Source organism: Eptatretus burgeri, chromosome 16 (genome assembly GCF_056783735.1).
Source record: "Eptatretus burgeri isolate ZD-2024b chromosome 16, Ebu_testis_v1, whole genome shotgun sequence".
Taxonomy (NCBI): domain Eukaryota; kingdom Metazoa; phylum Chordata; class Myxini; order Myxiniformes; family Myxinidae; genus Eptatretus; species Eptatretus burgeri.
In genome coordinates, this window is record NC_140976.1 from 9,571,565 (window position 1) to 9,595,369 (window position 23,805).

General features: G+C 45.1%; 1 protein-coding gene across 3 annotated transcripts in view; it reads left to right on the plus strand.

Moving 5' to 3' along the window:
• LOC147010472 (uncharacterized) overlaps positions 1 to 23,805 on the plus strand; it is an 83,511-nt gene that overhangs the window by 7,031 nt on the left and 52,675 nt on the right. For 2 of the 3 annotated variants that reach the window (XM_085860412.1, XM_085860411.1), the window contains one exon: positions 14,053 to 14,195. The gene's annotated coding sequence lies outside the window, so the exon portion shown is untranslated. Of the gene's footprint in view, positions 1 to 6,852; positions 6,986 to 14,052; positions 14,196 to 23,805 lie in introns of those variants that run through there. The other variant, XM_085860410.1, reaches the window with a different exon arrangement.

The window sequence follows — 23,805 nt, forward strand, 5'->3', positions numbered from 1 at the left end:
ATGTATCATCAGGTCAACATTCCTACACAAAGTACATGTGAAAGAAAAAATGTCTCCGCATAGTTGTGCCTGTAAATGCGTCTCCATGGAACAATAACGCTATTAATAAATCTGGGTGTCTGCCATTTGTGAGCACTACCATGCCTTTATCTGACAGCCTATTCATCCGCAGTGAAAACATGCTTTTGAAAATGATTGCTTCGTTCACATGCAAAACATTGAATGTCCTCTGCAGTTTTAGAAAGGAACTTGTTTGTGGGAAGTGAAACAAGGACGTCATTTCTCAGAAATATAGCCTGGTGTTGGCTTAGTGGTTGGGATGGCGGCTTGGGATCCTCAGGACCTGAGTTCATCCCCCGTTGGGCCGTTGAATTAAAATACACCAGGAGGTTGACTCAGCCTGTCATCCTTCCAAGGTCGGCAAAATGAGCACCAGTGTACTGGTAAGGGGGACACTGCATCAGCAGCATAGCCGCGTCCCAACCAATGATGCAACCAGCAGCCACACATGGCTTACTGGTGTTCGAAGTACGTTGCTTTCGAGCTCGTTGGCTGTCCACATGCTATATCCAGTATCCCCACACCTATTCAAGGTCAGATGGCTTGCTGTTGTTCGAAGTATGCAGCTATTGAGCTGGTATGAAGTCCACATTATATATCCTGTATCCCCACGCCCATTCAGGATCAGATGGCTTGCAAGTGCGAAGTACGTCGCTCACCGTTGTACGGTCAATGACAGGATTCCTACAGGAAGGTTGTAGTTATCCAAAGTTTGACCTCCTTGTGCGAGGATGTGGTCTTCTATTTCCATCAATCAAAGATTGTACATTTCTATTCCCCTGCGCGGTCTTCGTCAACTTGAACGTTGTGGCGATGGAAAGAATCCTCTGCCAACGCAGCTTTATGATCATTCCAGAGTGCGAGTGGGGTACTTGGTTCACAAAAAATCAACAGGACGATGAATAATTTCCAAAGACTTTGCGTTTTAAAAGGGTACCGCATTCGAACATCAATATAGGATCGATAAGTGATTGGATCGAATGCAAAATGGATATCACCGTGTGCGGCATGATGCGCTGAGTTCAAAAAGTGCTCACTTGTATTTCTACGATGAATAATAAGCAAATGAGAGCCGAGAGAACGATTAATTATTGTGGTTTTCCATCGTAAATGTGCACCTCATTAGCTATGCAGCTTGAGTGCACCTCGGAACATGATTGATGGAGCTGTTGTGACGCATCTTACACACGTTTTTGCTCAAAGCTGAAACGTCCATCTGCTGTCGAATTTCAGGAACTGCACCTTCCATACGATTAATTTTTTCCATACCGATTTTGGCGTTTGACTTTCTTATTCAATGAAAGTGGTAACAGTTTTACTTCCTTTGAGCATTGGGTGTGTCCTGCCCAGTTTCACCCCCAAAATTCACAATTAATAATAGTTAGTTTATCACGAAAAGTACATCTAGCCACCTTGCCTAGAGCACTTTCAATACCTGCCGATTTTCAGGAGGATACAAATTGATTTGATATCGCAAAACGGGAACAAATTTCGGCGTTTCTCTCTTATTGTATACGTTTGTTTTATTTACTTTATTTTTTGGGGGAAGTTTTAGTATTTTTCTTCCCCTCAGGGGAAGGGGCATGGGCTTGGTTTAAAACACACAACCTCAACCACACAACCCCACTTGGCAAGACCCACACCAACAACACTCCGTACACAATCGCCCATCAATGCTCAACCGACCTCAAAGACTTATCAACATCCCCATACCCCTCCATCTCCATCACTTCCAGGTCCCTTTCTCATTCTAATTTAAACTTATCTACTTTTTCTGTTGCCACTACCTTTCCAGAGAGACCATTCCTTGCATTAACTACTCTCTGAGTAAAAGTCCCCTACCTTACAACCTTCTTCACTCTCCTCTTCTTTACATCTCAGGCTCAGGCCCCTGGTCCTAGCACTGTCTACTCTGTTGAATAATTCATCCTCACTTATTTTATCTCGACCTTTCATGATCTTAAACATCTCTATCATATCTCCTCATATCCGCCTCCTTTCTAGTGGATGAAGACCTGTCTCCTTCAGCCGCTCCTCATGGCTGAGTCTAACTAGGCCCGGAATCAATCTAGTAGTCCTGCGCTGAACCATCTCTGTGGTATCTATGTCCTTCCTGAGTTATGGTGATCAGAACTGCACACAATATTCGAGATGTGACCCTCACTAAATCCCTGTACAATGTTAATACCACCTCTTTTGATTAATAATTGATCCCCCTCCTTAAACAACCTAAAACCCGATTTGCTTTACCTATAGCTGCCTGGCACTGTGCTGCCTGCTTACCTCCCATATCTATTACCACCCCCAAATCCTTCTCCTGTGTGACACGCTCCAAAATTACCCCTTACATCCTGTAATTGGTTCACGAAAAAGTAAGTGACCACTATATTCGTTATTGGTGTGAGTGTCTGTCTATCTGTCTGTCTGTCTGTCTGTCCCGAGCATAGCTCCGTGGGTTTTGATCCGATCCTGATAAAATTTTGGTGGGAGGTTTATATCATGATCTCGTTGTGTTTTCCTGAGAATGGGCATGGTGTTCCCATTATGGGCGGAGCCACGCACAAAAAACATGTGTTTTTAGGGGGTAGCCCATTTCAATTTGCATCTTCTCCGAGGGGGTTTGTCGAATCTTGCAGGGGTTTTGGTATTTGGTTCACCCAATGGCACCTGCATAGCCCCACGGAGCTCGATTTTTCATTTTCGTCCCAAGGTCAAGGTCACAAGGTCACGAACTGAGAAAATTGCGAATGTTGACAGAAAAATCCATCTTCTCCGAACGGGGTTTGTCGAATCTGGCAGGGGTTTCGGTATTTGGTTAGCCCAATGGCACCTGCATAGCCCCACTGAGCTCGATTTTTCATTTTCGTCCCAAGGTCAAACTTAGAAAATTGCAAATTTTGATATAAAAATCATACGACCACCCAAACTTTGAGAGCTTGGATGACAATATGTTTTATGCATAATCTTGAGGTCATTCCCCACCTAAAGTCTTGAAATCATTTTGCTCTATCTCGGACACCTTGCCTGTGGCACTCCCTTCAAGTTTGTTTTTACGCTGATTTCATCAAAGTATGGATAATCCGAGGAGTGCGAAATGCCATATAGCCGATATGACATTATATTGTTCCTGGAATGTTCCAGAGGAAGTTTTGCACCAAAGGTCATAATCCTTGACCTTTGATCTTTAAAGTTCACAAAGGTCAAATTTTCAAAGTTGTGGGAATCGAACTGGATTTTGGACCTTCTTCGGCGAACTAACTCCAATAAGCCATAGCATGTATCCTGTTTCCTTATTTTAATATCCACAACATTGTTTTGTGACTTTTAAAGGTTATGCAAAGGTCAAATTTTGATAGTTGTTGAATGAAACCGGGTTTTCGACATTTTGCAGCGAATAACCTGTCACCCGTACCACATCATGTTGATCATTTTTATAACATGGTCAAAAATTATCACATTGCCTCATCCTTGACTTCTGAAACAATCTGCGTCGTCAAATACTGCTCGTGAACCATTGCCGTCTCCAGACTTGTTATATATCATTTTTGACCCAATCTCTCAATGGTGAAGAATCTCTTCGAAATTCTCGTGTCCGAAACGGATCCAGATCTTCACCAAAATCCAACTAATTCGTCCTCGTCACACACCCAACCTGTCAACCAAATTTCGGCCAAATCCGTCAACAACCTTTTGAGATATCCTGCCGATCGACAAACAGACTGGGGTGAAAACATAACTTTTGCCCATCTTCGGTGGTGGGGGTAACAACGTGAGAATAGCAGTGGGAAGACTGCAACTGCTTCGTGGTACATTGCATTCTGAGATAGGAGATCAATACGCATTGGATTGAATCAGAACACTACCTTCAAGGTGAAACTTCCTGCTCTCCAGAAAGAGAGGACACTCAGGCGAAGGTGTCCTGCAAAAACCATGTTGATTGAGTTCACGAAGCTGGATTCGCCCGATCCGATATGCCCAGCATAAGGAATGTGGCAGCTTTTACATTCTCGGCTTCTGGTTTGAAACTTTGAATCTCCTCCAAAAGGTCATCTCATCCTGTTCAGAAAAGGAGACATCAGGTTGATGATTTATGTTCTTCAAAATAGAACTACAACAATGAGGAATGTTTAAACGGTGGTGAAAAAATATTATGTTTATGGGGTACAGGGGGCCGTTATTAATGTGTACAAAATAGAATTACAACCAGCTATATGTAATGAACTCTCATTGCCACTCGTTTTTAGAATCCAATCACCAAATATGCATCATCAGGTCAACTTTCCTGTAGACACAAAGTACATGTGAAAGAAAAATGTCTCCGAATAGTTGTGCCTGTAAATGCGTCTCCATGGAACAATAACCCCATTAATAAATCTGGGTGTCTGCCATTTGTGAGCACTTCCATGCCTTTATCTGACAGCCTATTCATCCGCAGTGAAAACATCCTTTTGTAAATGATTGCTTCGTTCACATACAAAACATTGAATATTTTTGAATTTGTTTGAAACATTGAATGTTCACATACAAAACTTCGTTCACATACAAAAAATACACCAGGAGGTTGACTCAGCCTGTCATCCTTCCGAGGTCGGCAAAATGAGTACCAGTGTACTGGTAAGGGGGACACTGCATCAGCAGCATAGCCGCGTCCCAGCCAATGATGCAACCAGCAGCCAACCAGCAGCCACAGCAGGCCCGTCGCCAGGGCTCACTATTAAGGGGGACATATGAACTGGATGGGGGGGGCACAATTATAATATTTAATACTTTTGATGACCCGGTATGCTATTGTATTCATGCAGCATTGACGCATCTATACTGAGGTTGCCGTCGCATACTAACCAAATTGATCTCAGCTCGATTTAATATGTTCCGATGTTTTTGGCCTAAAATTATTCGAATGCAACAAACTGATACATTCACAATGCAGATATTCAATGATTAAACAATTGGCACCGATTCAGGTGCACTTATACAAGGTGTTGTCAAGAATTGGCATTAGAAAATTAATATACCAGAGATACAATGACTAAACGGGGGGAGGTTGGCACCGGAATCAGTGCGCTTACAAATAAGATACAGTGGGCTATGACCTGCGATCATCACGTTAAACTATCAACCACAAATACGACCAACCTGAAGATACCACAAAGTCCACATTTAAAGCAGTCATTTACACAGAGGTAAGGTTTTGCACAAAGCACTAGATATGGGATATGGAAAGCACTAAACACAACATTTAACTTAAACATTAGAAGTACAAAGCAGCCGACCACGGCAGGTGCTGACCGCAACCACAACCACAACCTTTTTCCTTTTCTTAGACATTTTCGTATATCCATGTCTTTTTCTGCTGCTGCGAGCTCGCGCTCTCCGTGACTCGTCCCTCGTGACTCGTGTCACTAATGTCGCGCGCGATTCGCGACATTTGACGGTTGACGGTTTTATTTATTAAATGATGCATGCACCAACAACAGGTTTTATCTGCATAATTTCAAATGTAAGCACGATTGCAAACACACATTTTTTAATTTTTATTATAAAATTACTTTTGTAAGATGGAGGGTTGTGAAGGTCACGTGGTGCACTTCATCTTTATTTATGTAAATTTATGTCTTTTTCTTACTCATATTATCATATTATGACTATATTACATTTATACCTAACTTCCAACCAGTCAGGAACCTGCTTAATATGGCCTCCACATCGAAGACGCTGATTGGCTATTCCTGAAAACTAAATGATGCACGATATATATATATATATATATATATATATATATATATATATATATATATATATATATATATATATATATATATATATATATATATATATATATATATATATATATATATATATTGTTGCGGATTCGCGCCCGCCGGCGTGCTGACGGCCACGTAACTCGAATCGCGGCACGTCGCCCACCAGACGGACAATCCAGTCATGACCCTCTCGGACTAACGCCGGGAACCAGTCACGGGTGGACCTTTCGGTCTCACCACGATCGTGCCAATCGGCCCCCGCGTGGGATAGGGTTGCTCGCCAAATTCGACCTACCTAAGTACCCACACGGAGGGTAGACCGGGCGATCGCACCTCGCCGCAGGTCGACTTCGGACACGGGCCACTTTAAGCGACCCGTTCCGTACTATCGGGATAACCGAGCGGTGTTATTCGTCGGCCTCGACGGTTCGATTAATTATCGGGCGTTTTAGCCCACGACCAACCCTTTACGTGAAGCAAGATGGAGATTCAATGAAAGAAAAGACGAAGCGAAGCGGGAAAACAGTTCAACATGAAGCACATTTATTTCGCGATTCAATTACATGGACATATATATATATATATATATATATATATATATATATATATATATATATATATATATATATATATATATATAACCACCCACAGCATCGACATTCAACACGAGGTCTTGCGGCTGTCTGTTGTCTTGCCTGCTGGCGTTGGTGCTTGCGTTATTATCTTTTATCTTGTGGGCTTGGACTGTATTGTCTTGCCAATTGCTTTTGGAGATGCGCTGGGAAGCGCACACTTATCTATTGACTGTTATTCAAAGAAGGATATTATTAAAGAACAGTTTATCCAAGAAGGTCTTATTATTCACCACACTGAATATTCATCTGGAATAAAGGTTTTAGTTCAAACAGGTGAACTTTTAAACAGCAAGGAGTTCACAGTGGCCAACAGGGCATAAATGGGTGGCGTACAAGTGGGGGGGGGCACCAGATGCACCATGGGGGGCATTGCACCTGAGCCACAGGCTCCACTCGGTGTAGGGAGAGACTCTTTCTCAGCAATGACTCCCACTTGAGGAAGGAAGTAAGGGTACTTCCCTAATCTGAATCCACCACCCTAAACCCCGAAACTCAGTCATCTCACTCCAGCTCTGCTCAATAACGGTGAGTACTTGTTAAGGTTTTATTTCTCGAACTTCATTATACTTATTTATATACTATTCCCTTTGTAGGCTGAAGAATGCAAACCGATTCCACGTTGTTAATTATTCGTGTGATTTACTCGTGTTTATATGTGAAGAACTTTTCAGGAAATCGAATCTTGTGACTCTCAATTTGTATTGTTACCAGTAAACACCATCCGTCGCACCGAAGACGGGAATACTGAGAGAGGGGGCGGGGGAGGGGGAGAGAAAGAGGGGAGAGGGTGGGGAGAGTGAGAGGAGGTGAGAGGGGTGGGGGAGGGAGACAGAAAGAGGGGAGAGGGTGTGAGGGAGGGGAAGATAAAGAGGGGAGAGGGGGTGGGGGAAAGAAAGAGGGGAGAGGGGTGGGGAGAGTAAGAGAGGGGTGAGAGGGGGTGGAAGTGAGAGAGGGAGTGAGTGAGGGAGTTGGAGGGTGAGGGAGGTTTAGGGTGAGAGAAGGGGGAGAAATTCCGGCAGATGTGGCACCCAGTTTGACGTCCATCAGAGAGACGACACACACATTGATGATTCACTTTCCCTGTGAAACACCAGGATGACAGTTTATAGCTGGGTCGGGATTCAAACACAGGCGAGGACAACTTAGGGCGAACGTGCGTTCCTCTCGGCTATCCTGCTGTAGTATGGGATTCATTGCTTTGTAACAATTGAAAACATTTTTTATTCATTCTCATCATTCGGTTTCATTGAATCCACATTCTCAACCGTCACTAGTTGGTACTCTCTGTCTCTCTCTGTCTCTCTCTGTCTCTCTCTCTCTCTCTCTCTCTCTCTCTCTCTCTCTCTCTCTCTCTCTCTCTCTCTCTCTCTCTCTCTCTCTCTCTCTCTCTCTCTCTCTCTCTCTCTCTCTCTCTCTCTCTCTCTCACTCATACTCTCTCTCATACTCTCTCATACTCTCTCATACTCTCCCATACTCTCCCATACTCTCTCATACTCTCTCTCTCTCTCTCTCTCTCTCTCTCTCTCTCTCTCTCTCTCTCTCTCTCTCTCTCTCTCTCTCTCTCTCTCTCTCTCTCTCTCTCTCTCATACTCTCTCTCTCTCTCATTCTCTCATTCTCTCTCTCTCTCATTCTCTCTCTCTCTCTCTCTCTCTCTCTCTCATTCTCTCTCTCTCTCATTCTCTCTCTCTCTCATTCTCTCTCTCTCATTCTCTCTCATACTCTCTCTCTCATACTCTCTCTCATTCTCTCTCTCTCATTCTCTCTCTCTCATTCTCTCTCTCTCTCATTCTCTCTCTCTCTCATTCTCTCTCTCTCTCTCATTCTCTCTCATACTCTCTCTCTCATTCTCTCTCTCTCATTCTCTCTCTCTCATTCTCTCTCTCTCATTCTCTCTCTCTCATTCTCTCTCTCTCTATCTCTCTATCTCTCTCTCTATCTCTCTATCTCTCTATCTCTCTATCTCTCTATCTCTCTATCTCTCTATCTCTCTATCTCTCTCTCTCCCCCTCTCTCTCTCTCTCTCTGGTGTTTGGTTTTCAAATGATTGAGCATATTGGGAGTATTTCACTGATGAGCAATGTCTTTAGTAAAACGTGAGCATGTAACTTTAGAACTGTCTTTAACTTTCCCAAAATAATTTCCAAATGTACTTCTGGACCTTTTGAACAACAAGTCCAAACTTTATCAGTCAATGTATTGCTTACCCGTCCATCAGCAAAACAATCAGCACGCTTTACCGGTACACAGATTTAGCGGATATTTGTGTTTGTTCATTGAAAGAAGCAGGGGAGACCTCGTGTTGTGTTTCGCGTTTAAGTCAGTTGGGGTCTTGGAGTATGGGGATAATTGGGCATAAATAGAGACCAAAGGGGAAAGGAAGAGGAGTTCTTAAAATGTGATTGATGCTCAATGTGGGTGATATCAACAATAGGAGAAGCAGAGGGTTCTTACTGTTGCAGAAAGTGTGAGGAAATAGCTCACTTGAGGATGGTTATTACTAGGTTGAAGGAACGGATCGATAAGTTGCAGCAAGTAGCAAAATGTGAGAAATTTGTGGATAATAGTTCGTTATCGTTGTAGAGTGAGGTTGTTGAAGATATTGGAAGTGGTGAGGGTGCAGCAGGAGCAAATGGTGGAGAGGTTGCAGCGGAAGCAAACGGTGGTGTGGGTGCAGCGATAGTAAACGGTGGTGGGAGTGCAGAGGGCGCAGGCAGTGGTGAGGGTGCAGAGAGTGCAGGCAGTGGTGAGAGTGCAGAGAGCGCAGGCAGTGGTGAGGGTGCAGAGAGTGCAGGCAGTGGTGAGAGTGCAGAGAGTGCAGGCAGTGGTGAGCGTGCAGAGAGTGCAGGCAGTGGTGAGAGTGCAGAGAGCGCAGGCAGTGGTGAGGGTGCAGAGAGTGCAGGCAGTGGTGAGAGTGCAGAGAGTGCAGGCAGTGGTGAGGGTGCAGAGAGTGCAGGCAGTGGTGAGAGTGCAGAGAGCGCAGGCAGTGGTGAGGGTGCAGAGAGTGCAGGCAGTGGTGAGAGTGCAGAGAGTGCAGGCAGTGGTGAGGGTGCAGAGAGCGCAGGCAGTGGTGAGAGTGCAGAGAGCGCAAGCAGTGGTGAAGCAGCGAGGATGTTCCTCGAGGGAGAGCAAGGTGGCCAAGGATGCGTGTGATCACTGATCAAGTAAATAATTTTAAAAGGCCGTTCATTATCTCCAAAAGGGTTGTGTTAATTAACCCAAACATGCGATTTTTCAGTCATGCACTTCCTTGGAGTTTTATTAGTTTACATGCAAAGTTTCAGGCTGCTCGGTTTTAGAGTTTTGTACTTATGGAGGAGACACACTGACATGCTGACACACATTGACATTTATTAGTTTCGATAATTATATCGAGAAATTTATGAAACTTTCCACTCGCTTTGGACATGCTTATCTTTGTTTTATCTTTGCACACACATGCTTATCTTTGTTTTCACGGCTGTTTTCTCCGAACGAGGTGTTTGTGGTTTTCTCTACAATTCCCCACATTGTGACGGTTTAACTGTTCCGTTTTTTTCTCTTTGTCTCTGTTATAAGTTTTATGGAGTTGGTGATTTTTAAATGTAAATGTTTCATAAAAACAACGAGAAAGAGTAATTAGAGATTTACACACCCTCGACACAACTTGTTTGTGTGCACGTGGTGTGGTATGTTTTGTGGTGTGGTGTGTTTTGTGCGTTTCTTTTTTGTTTTTTTTGGATACACTGTCGAGGCTCGTCTGAGAGCTAACACACAGAACACACAACAAGGAGCAGGCAACAAGAGGGGAAGGGGAGGGAAGGAAAAAACAGTGTGGAACAGATATGAGGATATCTGTGGAAGGGAGAGCGATGGGGTGGGGAACACAGGGTAAACAAGATGGACACTCGAGGGACTTTTAGGAAGAAAAGCAGTGAATTTGAAAGAGGTGGGTTTGGGGTGGATTAGTGGGGGTAGAAAAGATCGTGGTTTTGGATAGGGAAAGACAAGAGATGGATGAACAGCTGTTCAAGAGATGGTAGTGAACAAAAGATGTGGGGGGAAGAGTGGGATGGAAGAGAGTGTGGGAGTTTGTTCCAAAGTTGGCGAAAAAAGGGGAATGAAAGGGCGAAGGTGAGCAGTGATTCTTGATTTTGGTAGTTTTACCAGAAGGGGGTTGCTGGCAGACCTTAAGTGCCCTGCAGAAATATGGTGGAGACATATCTCACACAGAGAGGGGGGGGCAAAGCCAGAGAGGAGATGGTAGAAGACAGACAGACCACCGACCTGCCTGCGGTGAGAGAGTGAGAGACCCAAAGACTCAGCCACATTACGGGAGACACCAATGATCCTAAATGCTTCGGTTACAACAACGTGAAGCCAAGGAAGGTGAGAGGTGGGAGCACCAATCCAGAGAGGAGAGCAGTACTCCATCAGGCTGTGGATGAAAACTTTGTATGTGGTTAGGAGTTCTGGTGTGCCAAGGAAGGACTTTGCACAATGGAACATGCCCAGTCGGCAACTGGCATTCCCAGGAAAGATCATGGCACATCGTGAGACCCAGAAGCTTGAAAGAAAGGACTTCTTCAAGAGGATTATTGAAAAAATAGAATGTGTGGGGTGGGGGTCCTGATGGTCCTTTCGGAGGCAAAGTGAGAGGATAAGATTTGTCAGGATTGAAAGGCATGTTCCACAGGTTGGACCAGATTGTTATTTTATAAAGATCTGCAGAGAGTAAAGAGGTTGATGCTTGCTGATTTGAGGGATAACAGATGGTATGGCAAAGGGTGGAGTCATCAGCAAAGAGATGAAGAGGATTTTCCAGAGTCGGAGAGATCATTGATGAAAACCAGAAAAAGAACAGGGCCCAGCACACCACCTTGAGGAACTCCAGCCTGGACAGGAAGAGGGGATGAGAGAACTCCGTTAAGGGCCACACGTTGGTTACGACAGGAAAGGAAGTCTACGAGCCGTGAGTGGAGATGGCCTTGGATACCATAGAAAGCGTTTGGTGAGCAGGGCAACGTGCCAGACAGTATCGAAGGCAAGTGATATGTCCAGGGAGATGGCTCTGATTTCATGTCCGGCATTGAGAATCTCCATCCATTGTTGGAAGGGCAGAAGCAGCATATCCAAGGTAGAGTGACGTGTTTGAATCAAAATTGATGATCAGAAAGCAAGTCATTGGACAAGTGGATGAATTTGTTGTCTGAAACGATGATGGATCCCATAACCTTGCTGATGATTGGGAGAAGGCCGATTGGTCTGCAGTTGCAGGGATCTGTTTTTCACTTTTTTATGCAGAGCAATTTTCCGATTTCCAAACAGATGGCAGATGACCTTGAGCAAATGACAGGATGAATAGAACAGAGAAGGGATGAGCAAGAGCAGTCGAGAAGGTTTTTAGGACACGTGGGCTGATGCCTTCTGGACCAGTTGCAGAATCTGAGTCGAGGTTTGACAGCAAGCTCTCCACCTTGTCATGAGAAAAGGACACAGAGTCCAGGGACAGCTGGCTTTGACTGGGTAAGGTGGGTACAGAAAGTGATGGGTTTCGGACACAAGATTTTGAAGCAAACATGGAGTTTAGGCATTCAGCCTTTTCACATGGTGGAGCCATTTGAGGTAAGGGAGGGGATTCCACTGGATGCCACTGGATGCCACCAAGATTTGGCGGAGGGAGACAGGTTTGAGAGTTCAGACTTGAGACTAGAAAGATGTTGTTTTCTGGCTCTCCTGAGGGTAGACACACACTTGTTCAGGGCTTTGTGGAAGGAACGTAGATTGCCTTCAGTTGGATTTGCCTTCCATGAGGCAAACGTAAGTTGTTTCAGGACAATTGCCTCACCACAAGCTTCAGTGTACCATGGGAGGGAGGATGGGTAGGACAACTGAAGACAAGATGGGATAAATCTGTGCACAGAAGAGAGCAAGTTTCTTTGAAATAATTCCCAGGACGAGTTGATGTCGGAGGAAGTTGAGATGGGAGACCACTCTAGAAGTTTAATGGCTTCTTGAAGACCCTGCCAGTCAGCCTGAGTGAAATGTCAGAATCGATGGCACTGAGGTGGTTTTCTAATAACAGCCAGAGAGATGTCTACTTTGACAAGCACATGGTAAGATGAACCGATTGGAGCGGAGAAAGAACAGCAGACATTTTCAGGGAAATTTGTCAAAATCAGATCCAGAAGAGATGGAGTACCATTGGTCAAGATCCAGCTCGGGAAGTTGAGAGATTGTGGTGGTCTCAATGAGTCACAGAAGTCTTTTGCTGAAGTGCCATGGCATGTGAGAGGTACCCACACCCAGCCAACTGGCATGATGGCAATTGACGTCACTACATATGAGGAAGAAAGCAAGATGAGGGATGAGTGGGTAGAAGTTGGTCCATGTTTTTGTTGAGTAAGGTGTAAATGGAGTCATCACTTTTTTGTGGACGATACCACACACATATAAACATGAGATGGGATTGGAGGGAAGCCGTAGCCAGAGGTATTCTTGTGGGTGTGGGGGAGAGAGGGCAGTGCATGTTGATTTAGGAATAGTCTTTGATGAAGAGAGAAACTCTGCCGCCAGGACGAGGCTCAGCTTTGTCATACTGGAGGAGGGAGTAACCAGGAGAGACACGAGGCAGTCAGAGATGTCTTGAAGGAGTAAGATTTCTGATAAGCAGATTATGTATGCTTTGTCAGTGTCAACCTGTATGGAAGGATCTGCCAGATTTGAGCGAAGTCCCCATATATTTTCGGTCCACACTGTTAAGGAAGAGGAGTGATGTGATGGTTGTGATGCATCGATACGAATGAATTGTGAAAATTGTGATGGTTGTTGGGGACGCTTTGGTTCCCTAGCAACAACTGAAAAACCTTCAAAATCGGTACCGTTCACTCGAAATCAATTCCGAAAGCCATTATCCCACGTAGGGTTATGAAATTTGGCACGAATGATCTACAGGTGATGCTCTATCAAATATATTCCGGTTTTTGTGATATATGGAATACTTTACCCGCAGCGCCCCCTACAATTCGGGTATACGCGAAAATTGGCGAAAATTGAAGTCCCCCTAGCGACCAGGTGATTGTATCGATACAAATGAAACTTTGCAGGTTCATGGTACTCAATGAGTACTACAACTTTGCATCAGGACATATTGACCGATTTCGCTTTGGTCAGGGGTCAAAGGTCAATTAGTGCAAAAATCGATAATATGCGAGAGCTGGAGGTGCCTTCACGCCAAATGCTACTCCTCCTTGGGTTATGGTCGGATGGTCATGAAAATTCACACTAATCGTCTGAAATACATCGTGCACAAACGATAGAGCTGGATTTTCGATTTAGATCTTTGTTCACCCACAGCACCCCCTCGAACTTTGGGGATTTCCGATTTCAAACCGCATTTTCTGTTCTTTTCATTCAAATGGATAACCGAGTAGTTATCAGTAGATGGAACTGGATGAGATTTGATATGCATAATCTTAAGGTGATTCCCTATCCGCTATATGACATCCATTTTGCTCTATATCTTATAGTTTCCATGCTCGGCGACCCATCGCCGCCTACCGGCTTGTTTTGTGTATTTGTGATTTACTAACTTGTGTTTTGAATATTTTTCAGATCTCTTCTTTTTGAGAACATCACCAGATCTCGTGATGTTTTGTGAGAGATCAGAAACCACAAACAGAATGTGATGGAGATGTTCAAGCTGATTCGAGATGTTCCCGTGATCCTCTTGCTCAATTTATTTTTCACCTCCACAGGTGAGTCCTGAAGTTGTTGAATCATCATGAATGTTAATTTAATTATCCTCTTCACCCAGGATGGTGGAAAGGTTTGATTTGATCCCAATGATCCTTTTTCTTTCCAAGTCAAAAATTTTAACTTTAGGGATCATGAATGATAAACCCAAGAGGTGAGATATTAGTTTGGACGCATCAATAGGGTCATGAGGGTATAACTCCGAGGGAATATAAAGGTTTACGGGACAATAAGGAATGTTCTTAACCTAACCGGCCCATCGGATGTGCGTTGGTGCAAGGAATTCCACAATTTGTTTTCTTCTTCTTCTTCTTCTTCTTCTTCTTCTTCTTCTTCTTCTTCTTCTTCTTCTTCTTCTTCTTCTTCTTCTTCTTCTTCTTCTTCTTCTTCTTCTTCTTCTTCTTCTTATTTTTAAAGAGAACCTTTTGTGATTACGTTTCCTCTTCAAAACCGTTATTCAAGGTTCCCTGATGAAAAAACAAAACATTTTTCTCCAATAATGGAGAACTTACCTGACTCAGTGGTGTAATGGTTAGATCGCCCACTCCGAGTCCGGGAGGTCGGTGGATCGAACCCCAACCGAGTCAAACCAAAGATTTATAATGGCACGTGATGCTTCCTCACTTGATGTTCAGCATTTAGAGGATAGATCACAGATAAATCCTGTGAGTTGTCATCCAATGAGGGGAATTTCTCCCTGAAGGTTCCCCACTGACTGCAGAAAGGAAATCACCGCCATTAGATGACTCCACTGGCACTCAGTGTGTTCAGGGCAGTTCATTCCCTCACGGTCAATGGTCGTGTTTGTCCGAAGTCAAGTCATGTGTTGTCTGGCATTTCTGTCTGCATGAGAGTACATGATTTATGTGTAACAGCTCTTCCATGGGCCTTAGGATTTTTAGAAAAAAATATTCTTTTCAAACTTTATTCTTAGTGTTGTGTAATGTTTTGTAAATTACGACATTATTACGTCGGTAGTTGAAGTACTTTGATTCAGATATAATGTATCATGATGTGTCTTGTTAAATCTTGTTCAAATTTAAGTTTACTGTTCACCTTTACAAACCTGATTTGATGAGAAAATATCTTCTCTCCATCATCATTATCATGTTTATCTCCAGTAAGATGTGAAGTTTCCTTGAAAAGTGAAGGAAGAGTTTTATTGTGGAACAAACCACAGGGACACTCTTCCTATGAAATGTTCATGAATGTAGATTTTTTTTTAATGTTGAAGGTTACAGTCACGGACTGAATAGTCCTCATCGAGGCCAAGCCTAAAATAAAAGAACTGCATGAATAGAACGGTAAGAAAAGAGAGAATAAAGTGAGGAGGGAAAATGAGTGAGTAAGAGAAATGTATGATGAAAAGTAAATGTCTGTTTGCAAGAAAGAGAGATTAAGGCTAGCCTGGTAACTATAGCTTGAGTGAGACAGAAAGTAAGACCAGCAATGCTGACACACAGAGTATAAGATGGTTTCGGGCACCACTTTAACGCTCCCAAGTCAGAACGGTCGTACCACCCTGGGCGGTTGCTGTCTACAACCTACTACCTTAAAATTGTAGGATTGTTGCAGCTCATCCTTATCAGGTGAACAATTAAGCCTGGTGTTGGCTTAGTGGTTAGAGTGGTTGGCTTGGGATCCCGGGGTCCTGAGTTCAAGCCCTGTTGTCTGCTGAATCGACACCAGGTGGGTTTGACTGAGTCTGTCATCCTTCTGAGGTTCGTGAAAGGCGTACCATTGTACTGGTGAAAGGGCACAGCTTCAGTGGTACTCCAAGAAATGATAAATGATCATTTTCCCACTGGAAAGCTCCAGATGGATTTGTTCACCCAAGGTAGTTCCATTTTATCTCTCGGGGTCTTGGGTCGATCGCAACATTTTATTGAAATGAAGAAAACAATATTTATCCCACATCCCCTCGATCTTTGTCACAACTCATGTGCAGCGTGTTGCTGTTGGTTTGCATGACTGCTCAAGATTGCTGTTGTGTTGCTGATGCAGTGCCCCCTGTAAGTTCGGGCAGGAATTTTTTTTTTTTTGTATACCTTGGTCGAGGCTCGTATGAGAGCTAACACACAACTCACAGCAAGGAGGCATGAGGCAAGAGGGGCGGGAGTGGAAGGGACAAAACAGTGGGGAACAGACACATTAGGTGAACTGTGGAAGGGAGAGGGATGGGGATGGGACGGGGAACATGGCGAAGAGAAGATGGACATTACAGGGACTTTCAGGAAGGGAAGCAGGAGAATTGAAAGAAGTGGGCTTGGGTGGATTATTGGGGGTAGAAAAGATCGGGGATTTGGATGGGGGAAGATAAGAGGTGGTGGTGAACAGCTGTTTTGAAAGCCTGGAGGGAAGAATGTGAAAGAATAGAGTGAGGAAGTTTATTCCAAAGGCGGGAAAAAAGAGGAATGAAAGAGTGAAGATGAGCAGTGATTCGTGATTTTGGTAGTTTTACCAGAAGGGGGTTGTTGGCGGACCTTGAGCGCCCTGTGGAAATGTGGTGGGGACAAATCGCAGAGAGAGCAGGGTGGGCAAGGCTGGAGAGGAATCGGTAGAAGACAGAAAGATCACCGACCAACCTGCGGTGATTGAGTGAGAGGCCCAAAGACTCAGCTTCATTGCGGGAGATGCCGATGATCTTAAATGCCCTGGTTTCGACAGCGTGAAGCCGAGAAAGGTGGGAGGCAGGAGCACCAGCCCAGAGGGGAGAGCAGTACTCCATCAGGCTATGGACAAAAGCTTTGTGAGTGGTCAGGAGCTCAAGAGGGCCGAGGAAGGACTTTGCATGACGGAGGATTCCCAGTCGGCGACTGGCTTTTGAGGCGAGGTTGGAAATGTGTCTTTCCCAGGAAAGGTCATGGCAGATAGTGAGACCCAGAAGTTTGAAAGAAAAGACTTCTTCCAGAAGATTGTTGAGAAAGTGGATGGGGGTTTTTCTAAACGGTCCTTTTGAAGAGACATAGTGAGTGTGAGATTTGTCTGGATTGAAAGACATGTTCCACGTGTTGGACCAGTTTGTGATTTTATCCAGATCTGCAGTGAGCGAAGAAGCTGCTGCTTGCCGGTCTGAGGGATGACAGGTGGTACGGCAGAGGGTGGAGTCGTCGGCAAAGAGAAATAGAGGATTTTCCAGAGAGTCCGAGAGATCATTGATGAAAACCAGAAAAAGAACAGGGCCCAGAACGCTGCCTTGAGGAACTCCAGCCTGCACAGGAAGAGGGGATGAAAGAACTCCATTTAGGGCCACACGTTGACTGCGACAGGAGAGGAAGTCTGCGAGCCATGAGTGGAGATGTCCTTGAATACCATGGGAAGAGTTTGGTGAGTAGGGCAGGGTGCCAGACTGTGTCAAAAGCACGTGATATGTCCAGGGATACGGCTCGGATTTCCTGTCTGGCATTGAGGACCTCCATCCATTGATGGGAGAGCAGAAGCAGCATATCCAGGGTAGAGTGACCTGGTCTGAAACCAAAATGATGATTGGAAATCAAGCCATTGGAGAAGAGGAAGGATTTCATGTCCGAAGCGATGATGGATTCCATCACCTTGCTGATGATTGGGAGAAGGCTGATTGGTCTGTAGTTACAGGGATCTGTTTTTGCACCTTTTTTATGCAGGGCAGTGATGTTAGCAGATTTCCAAGCAGATGGCAGATGACCTTGGGCAAATGAGAGGGTGAATAGAACAGAGAGTGGGTGAGCAAGAGCAGAAGAGCAGGCTTTGAGGACACGTGGGCTGATGCCGTCTGGACCGGTTGCAGAATCTGACTCGAGGTTTGAAAGCAAGCTCTCCACCTTGTCAGGAGAAAAGGATACAGAGTCCAGGGACAGTTGGGTGCAACTGGGTAAAGTGGGTAGAGATAGTGATGGGTTTAGGACACAAGATTTAGCTGCAAACACCGAGTTTAGACATTCAGCTTTATCACGTGTGGAATCAGCAGTGCGGCCATTTGAGGTAAGGGAGGGGATGGAGGGGGAACATACACCAGAAACAGATTTGATTAAACGCCACCAGGATTTTGAGGAGGGAGAGAGATTTGAGAGTTCAGACTTGAGATGAGAAAGATGTTGTTTTCTGGCTCTCCTGAGGGTAGATACACACTTGTTCCGAGCTTTGTGGAAGGAACTGAGATTGCCCTCAGTTGGGTTTGCTTTCCATGAGGCAAAGGCAAGTTGTTTCAGGACAACTGCCTCGCCACAAGCTTCAGTAAACCAAGGGCGGGAGGAAGGGTAAGACAACTGAACACGAGAGGGGATAAATCTGTGCATGAGGGAGAGCAAGTTTCTTTGAAAGAATTCCCAGGATGAGTTGATGTTTGAGAAAGTAGTGATCGGAGACCAGTCTGTAAGTTTGATGGCTGCTCGGAGACCTGCCAGTCGGCTTGGGTGAAATGCCAGACTCGACGGCGGTGAGGTGGTTCTCTGATAACAGCCAGAGAGATGTCCACTTTGACAAGGACGTGGTCAGAAGAACCAATTGGAGCGAAGGAAGAGCAGCAGATATTGTCAGGGAAATTTGTCAAAATCAGATCCAGAAGAGATGGAGTACCATTGGTTGAGATCCGGGTCGGGAAGTTGACCGATTGAGTCAGTCCCAATGAGTCGCAGAAAGCTTTTGCTGAGGTGCCATGGCAGGTGAGAGAGGTACCCATACCTAGCCAACTGGCGTGATGACAATTGAAGTCACCACATAAGAGGAAGAGAGAGTTTGGATGAGAAGATAGAAGATGGTCCATGTTTTCGGATAGTGAGGTGTAGATGGAGTCATCACTGTTCGGTGGACGGTACAGTACACATATAAACATGAGGTGGGAATGGAAGGGAAGCCGAAGCCAGAGGTATTCCTGGGGGTGTGGGGGAGTGAGAGCAGTGCATGGAGAGTGAGGAATAGAGTCTTTGATGAAGAGAGCAACACCTCCACCAGGGCGAGGCTCAGGTCTGTCATACCGTAAGAGGGAGTAACCAGGGAGAGATACTTGGGAGTCAGACACGTCTTGGGAGAGGAAAGTTTCTGTTAGGCAGCTAATGTCTGGTTTGTCAGTGGCAACCTGTATGGAAAGATCTGAAAGGTTTGAGCGAAGGCCCCGGATATTTGAGCTCCACACTTTTAATGAAGAGGTAGGGGAGGAGGCTTTGGGTGCAGGAGGTGGAGGGGGAGGGGGAGGGTAGGACAAGGGACGAGGGGGGGGAGGCAAGGAGGGTTGCTGAAAGAGTGTGGGGTATTGCAGAATAGCGAGGGGAGGGGGCCGAATGAGGAGGAGAAAAGGCTCTGTGGTGCTGGGGGAGAGGGGGCACAAGAGACAAGGAAGAAGGCAGTTGAGGATTTGAGGAGGTGGAGTGAAGAGATGGAGGTGAGAGGGCAGTGGAGGGAGGCAGGTTGGTGGATGAGAGGGGGGCAACTTTGAGAAGGTAGAGTGAGGGGGATGACAGGTGGGAGAAAGGTGAGGGGGGAATTTTTGAGCGAGGTGAGCGGGAGGCTTGGAGGGAGCAGAGGGGGATGGTTGCTTTCCTAGTGAGAGTGAGGGGTGAGGGGGGTGAGTTGGCACTGAAGTTGGAAAAAAAGAATGGTTGATGGAAAGCGAGCATCCATGGCAAACTGTGGTTTTTAAAAGTTCTAGGTCAGAGATGCGATTTCACACAATTCTTGATGGATGCAATGAAGGCGAATTCAGAGCATGGAGAGAAGAAGCGCTGTAATAGTTGGATTTTTTAGGCAAGGAATGAAGGAGAGGTCGAAATGAGAGCAGTCTGTTAAAATAGCAGAAGAGTAGTGCATTGTGAAACAGTAAAGAGTACCAGATGTGTGAGAGAGGAAGATGAAGCATTATAAGATCGTTTTTGTTGTTAAAAATAATGTATGAGAGAGTTCAACAGATTAGGTCATGGAATTGTAAAAAAAAAAAAATCGAGGAAGAAGACAAGGAGGAAGTTAAGAGGAAGAAGAAGAAGCAGAATCGGGAGAAGGTGAGCGTGTTGTTGTTGTTGTTGTTGGGTATATGTATATGTATATGTATATGTATATGTATATGTATATGTATATGTATATGTATATGTATATGTATATATATATATATATATATATATATATATATATATATATATATATATATATATATATATATTTTTTTTTTTTTTTTTTTTGCTGTTGTTGTTAATATTAATGTATGAGAGAGTTCAACAGATTAGGTCATGGATGTGTAAAAAAAAAAATCGAGGAAGAAGACGAGGAGGAAGTTTAGAGGAAGAAGAAGAAGCAGAATCGGGAGAAGGTGAGCGTGTTGTTGTTGTTGTAGGGTATTTTTTTATTTTATTATTATTATTATTATTATTTATTTATTTATTTATTTATTTATTTATTTTTTTGAGATAAGAAAGAGATTGGTTGGGAGAATGGGGGATGTTTGGAAAGTGGGGAGGATCAAATTTGAAGGTAATGGGGAGGATAGAAATTGAAGGTAATGGGGAGAAAAAACAAACAAACAAACAAAAAAAAACCGATCGAACACCGAGTGGAACCGGTAGGCCTCAAGCCTATGCCTAGGCCTCAAGCACAGGTAAGAACGTTGACAAAAATACTCACAAAATAGCACGATTTTTGAAACAAAACCGAACTAGCAACACACAGTAACATGTAGGTGAGAAAATTAAACAGTTAAAACGGGACAAATAACAACCGGAAACTTAGCTTTGAGAACGTCAGCAGGGAGCCCCGAAGGAGACCTCTCGCTGCTCCAAAACCGGAACCGGAAGTGATGCCGGGCCGGAGAACAGAGTCTTCACAGTTGGCACCCCAGACGGGACCTCACGGACTCTGAAGCTGTGGACCAGAGGAGCGCCGCTTGGTGTACAGCGTTTACAAGGGTCTCAGCTCATCGGTACGTGGTGCGCAACACGTCGGGCACCTGCAAAAGGATAGCCCTAGTTAGGTAATCACTGTACACCTAGAGTTCCTTTGAACGCAGCTCCAGGGTCTGCTGACGTGACGAACTGATAACGGTAAGCATTTGAGGAGAGTCAAATGCGGTTTTATTGAAGGACCACAATGGGCTGTCAGGCTGTATTTTGTAACCGGGAAGGGTGGAGGATAAGGATATCCAAGTGAAATAAGGAGAAACGAGTTGAAGTCTTGTATTCTGTGGCATTGTGTGGGGCCATGGGAAATAAGGTTGTTGTATGAAGAGAATAAGAAATATCCACGTGAAATAAGGAGAAAATAGGTTCGAATCCCGTTTTCTGAGTTGTGTGAAACACAGATAGGTTAAAGTCCTGGAAGAAGGCTTAAAGGCTGTCGATCAGAACGGGACCCCAGGTTCCGTGTACTAAAAGGAGAAATGTTTCAAAGCTATCAGGCTGTCGATAAGTTAACAACGAAAAATGGGAAGGAATATAGAGTTACCCAAAGGAACAACACTTAAAGTTATCGGTGAAAGCGGAAAACACTGGAGAGCGCTAGCAGTGTGGCTGACGGAGTCACAAGCTGAGACAGGACGTAAGCGATAAGGTTCAGAGGGAATCTTGAACCAACGGAAAACACAAGGTTAATGAGCTAGGAGAATGGCTAAGTGGGAAATAGATGTGTTTTAATGTTTGTAGAGTTACCTGTTTGGACGTATTTGTGAATACAATGTGGTTGGAAAGGTTGAGTTTTGTGTTAGACGAAAGTTGAGTGTTCCAACCTGGAACTTGTATGTGTGGAACAACTTGTATGTTTGTATAGAGATAATGATTGGTCGTCATCATAAATGTGAAGACTTTGGAGGAGGTGAAATGCGCACACCAAATCCAGAAGAAGGACGATGATGACTGACTGCATGTGCTGCTAATTCATAGTGCTGGGCGAATGTCATTGAGAGTGTTTTTACCAAATTGTGTGTGTGTGTGTGTGTGTGTGTGTGTGTGTGTGTGTGTGTGTGTGTGTGTGTGTGTGTGTGTGTGTGTGTTCGCTTGTGTGTGAACTCGATAGGAAATTAAATAATTAAAACCACTTCAGCAGACAGCTTGGAGATGATGTGTGAAAATTCCCTACAGTACTCGTGCTGTGGTTAAGTTGTGGGAGTCAAATTAATCAAGGCTCGGATTTTCTCCCTGTTCGATAAACTCTGTATGCTGTTTTGGCTTTGAACACTGTACGTTGCATACATAATAAATGGATGGGCTCCTCGGAGCATCATTTGAATACCTGTTATAATGATAGTGATAATAAAAATGATGATTTATGCATGATTGTTTTAGGGCAACTCGGACGGACATAGGATTTATATGCACAGCCATGTTGCCCAGCTCGGTCTGGAGCACACAACGGTGTCGGGAACAGAAATAGAGAAAGAAGAAGCTCACACGTTGAATAGATTTGGGTTCCTGGTCCCGTCGAAGGACAGCGTATCGTGAGGGTCCACGAGACGAATGATGTGCTGTATGAGGGGCGGAGTTTCCGTCGCGCAACTGGCGCCCTCATACAGCACATTCGCGCTGTATGCTCCGCGCTGTATGCACACTCGCCCTCATGTTTGGCGACTCGCGCAACTGGCGCGATACCAGTTCGATCACCTCGCGAAGGGTCCGGGAGAGCGCATCGCGGATTTCGTGGCACGAGTGTGTGCCCGTATTAAAACAGTGTGTTTCCATTGTCACAAGGTGGGCCACCTGAAACGTGTGTGTCGAGTGGCATTGCCCACCATAAAGGTCATGACTAGCGGGGTGTGGAATGATCCCAGCGACTGGGAGTGCAACCCCGGTGGGCCAGGGCAAGACCTGCAGCCAATGATGAGCCTTTTTCTGATTGGGCCTGCGACGGCACGGCCTATGACGGTGGAGATCGAGGTGAATAAAACTCCGATCGTGTTCCAAGTTGATACTGGAGCCGCGTTGTCGATCATAGGTGAGCAAGCCACTCGTAGACTCCAGTCTTAAACTTATAGAGTCAGACCTCGCACTATATATGTACACCAGCGAAAGGATCACGCCGGTGGGGATGGCCAACATATCTGTACGCTACCAGGGTCAGAACGCCGCGCTCAAGTTGTATGTAGTATGGGGTCTGGACCGGCTCTCCTGGGCCGGAGTTGGTTGGCTTGCATTTGGCTAGACTGGACGGCCCTTCACATTGTACAAGCCGTTCCAAGCCGATTAGAAGATCGGTTGGAGAAGGTGCTTCAAGGACATGAAGGCTTGTTTGGCGACGGCCTTGGGAAGCTCGAAGGCATGCAAGCGAAACTGTTCTTGAGGGAGGGGGTGACTCCTCGATTTTGTAAACTGAGACCGGTTCCATATGCCCTGCAGGACAAGGTCAAGGGTGAGCTGGACAGGCTGGAGGCCTGTGGAGTGATCGAGCAGGTGCCTTATTCGAACTGGGCCACCCCGGTAGTAACGGTGCTGAAGCGAAATGGGGACATCCGGCTCTTGTTAGCGTGTGACAGCTCCGCATACGGGGTCGGAGCGGTGCTCTCCCACCGGATGGACGATAGCTCCGAGCGTCCCATTTGTTTTGCTTCCCGAGCCTTGTCCGCGGCAGAGCGGGAGTATGCCCAGATCGAGCGCGAAGCTCTCAGCCTCGTCGTGAGGTGCGGAAGTTTCATCAGTACCTGTTGGGACGGCGGTTCACCTTTGA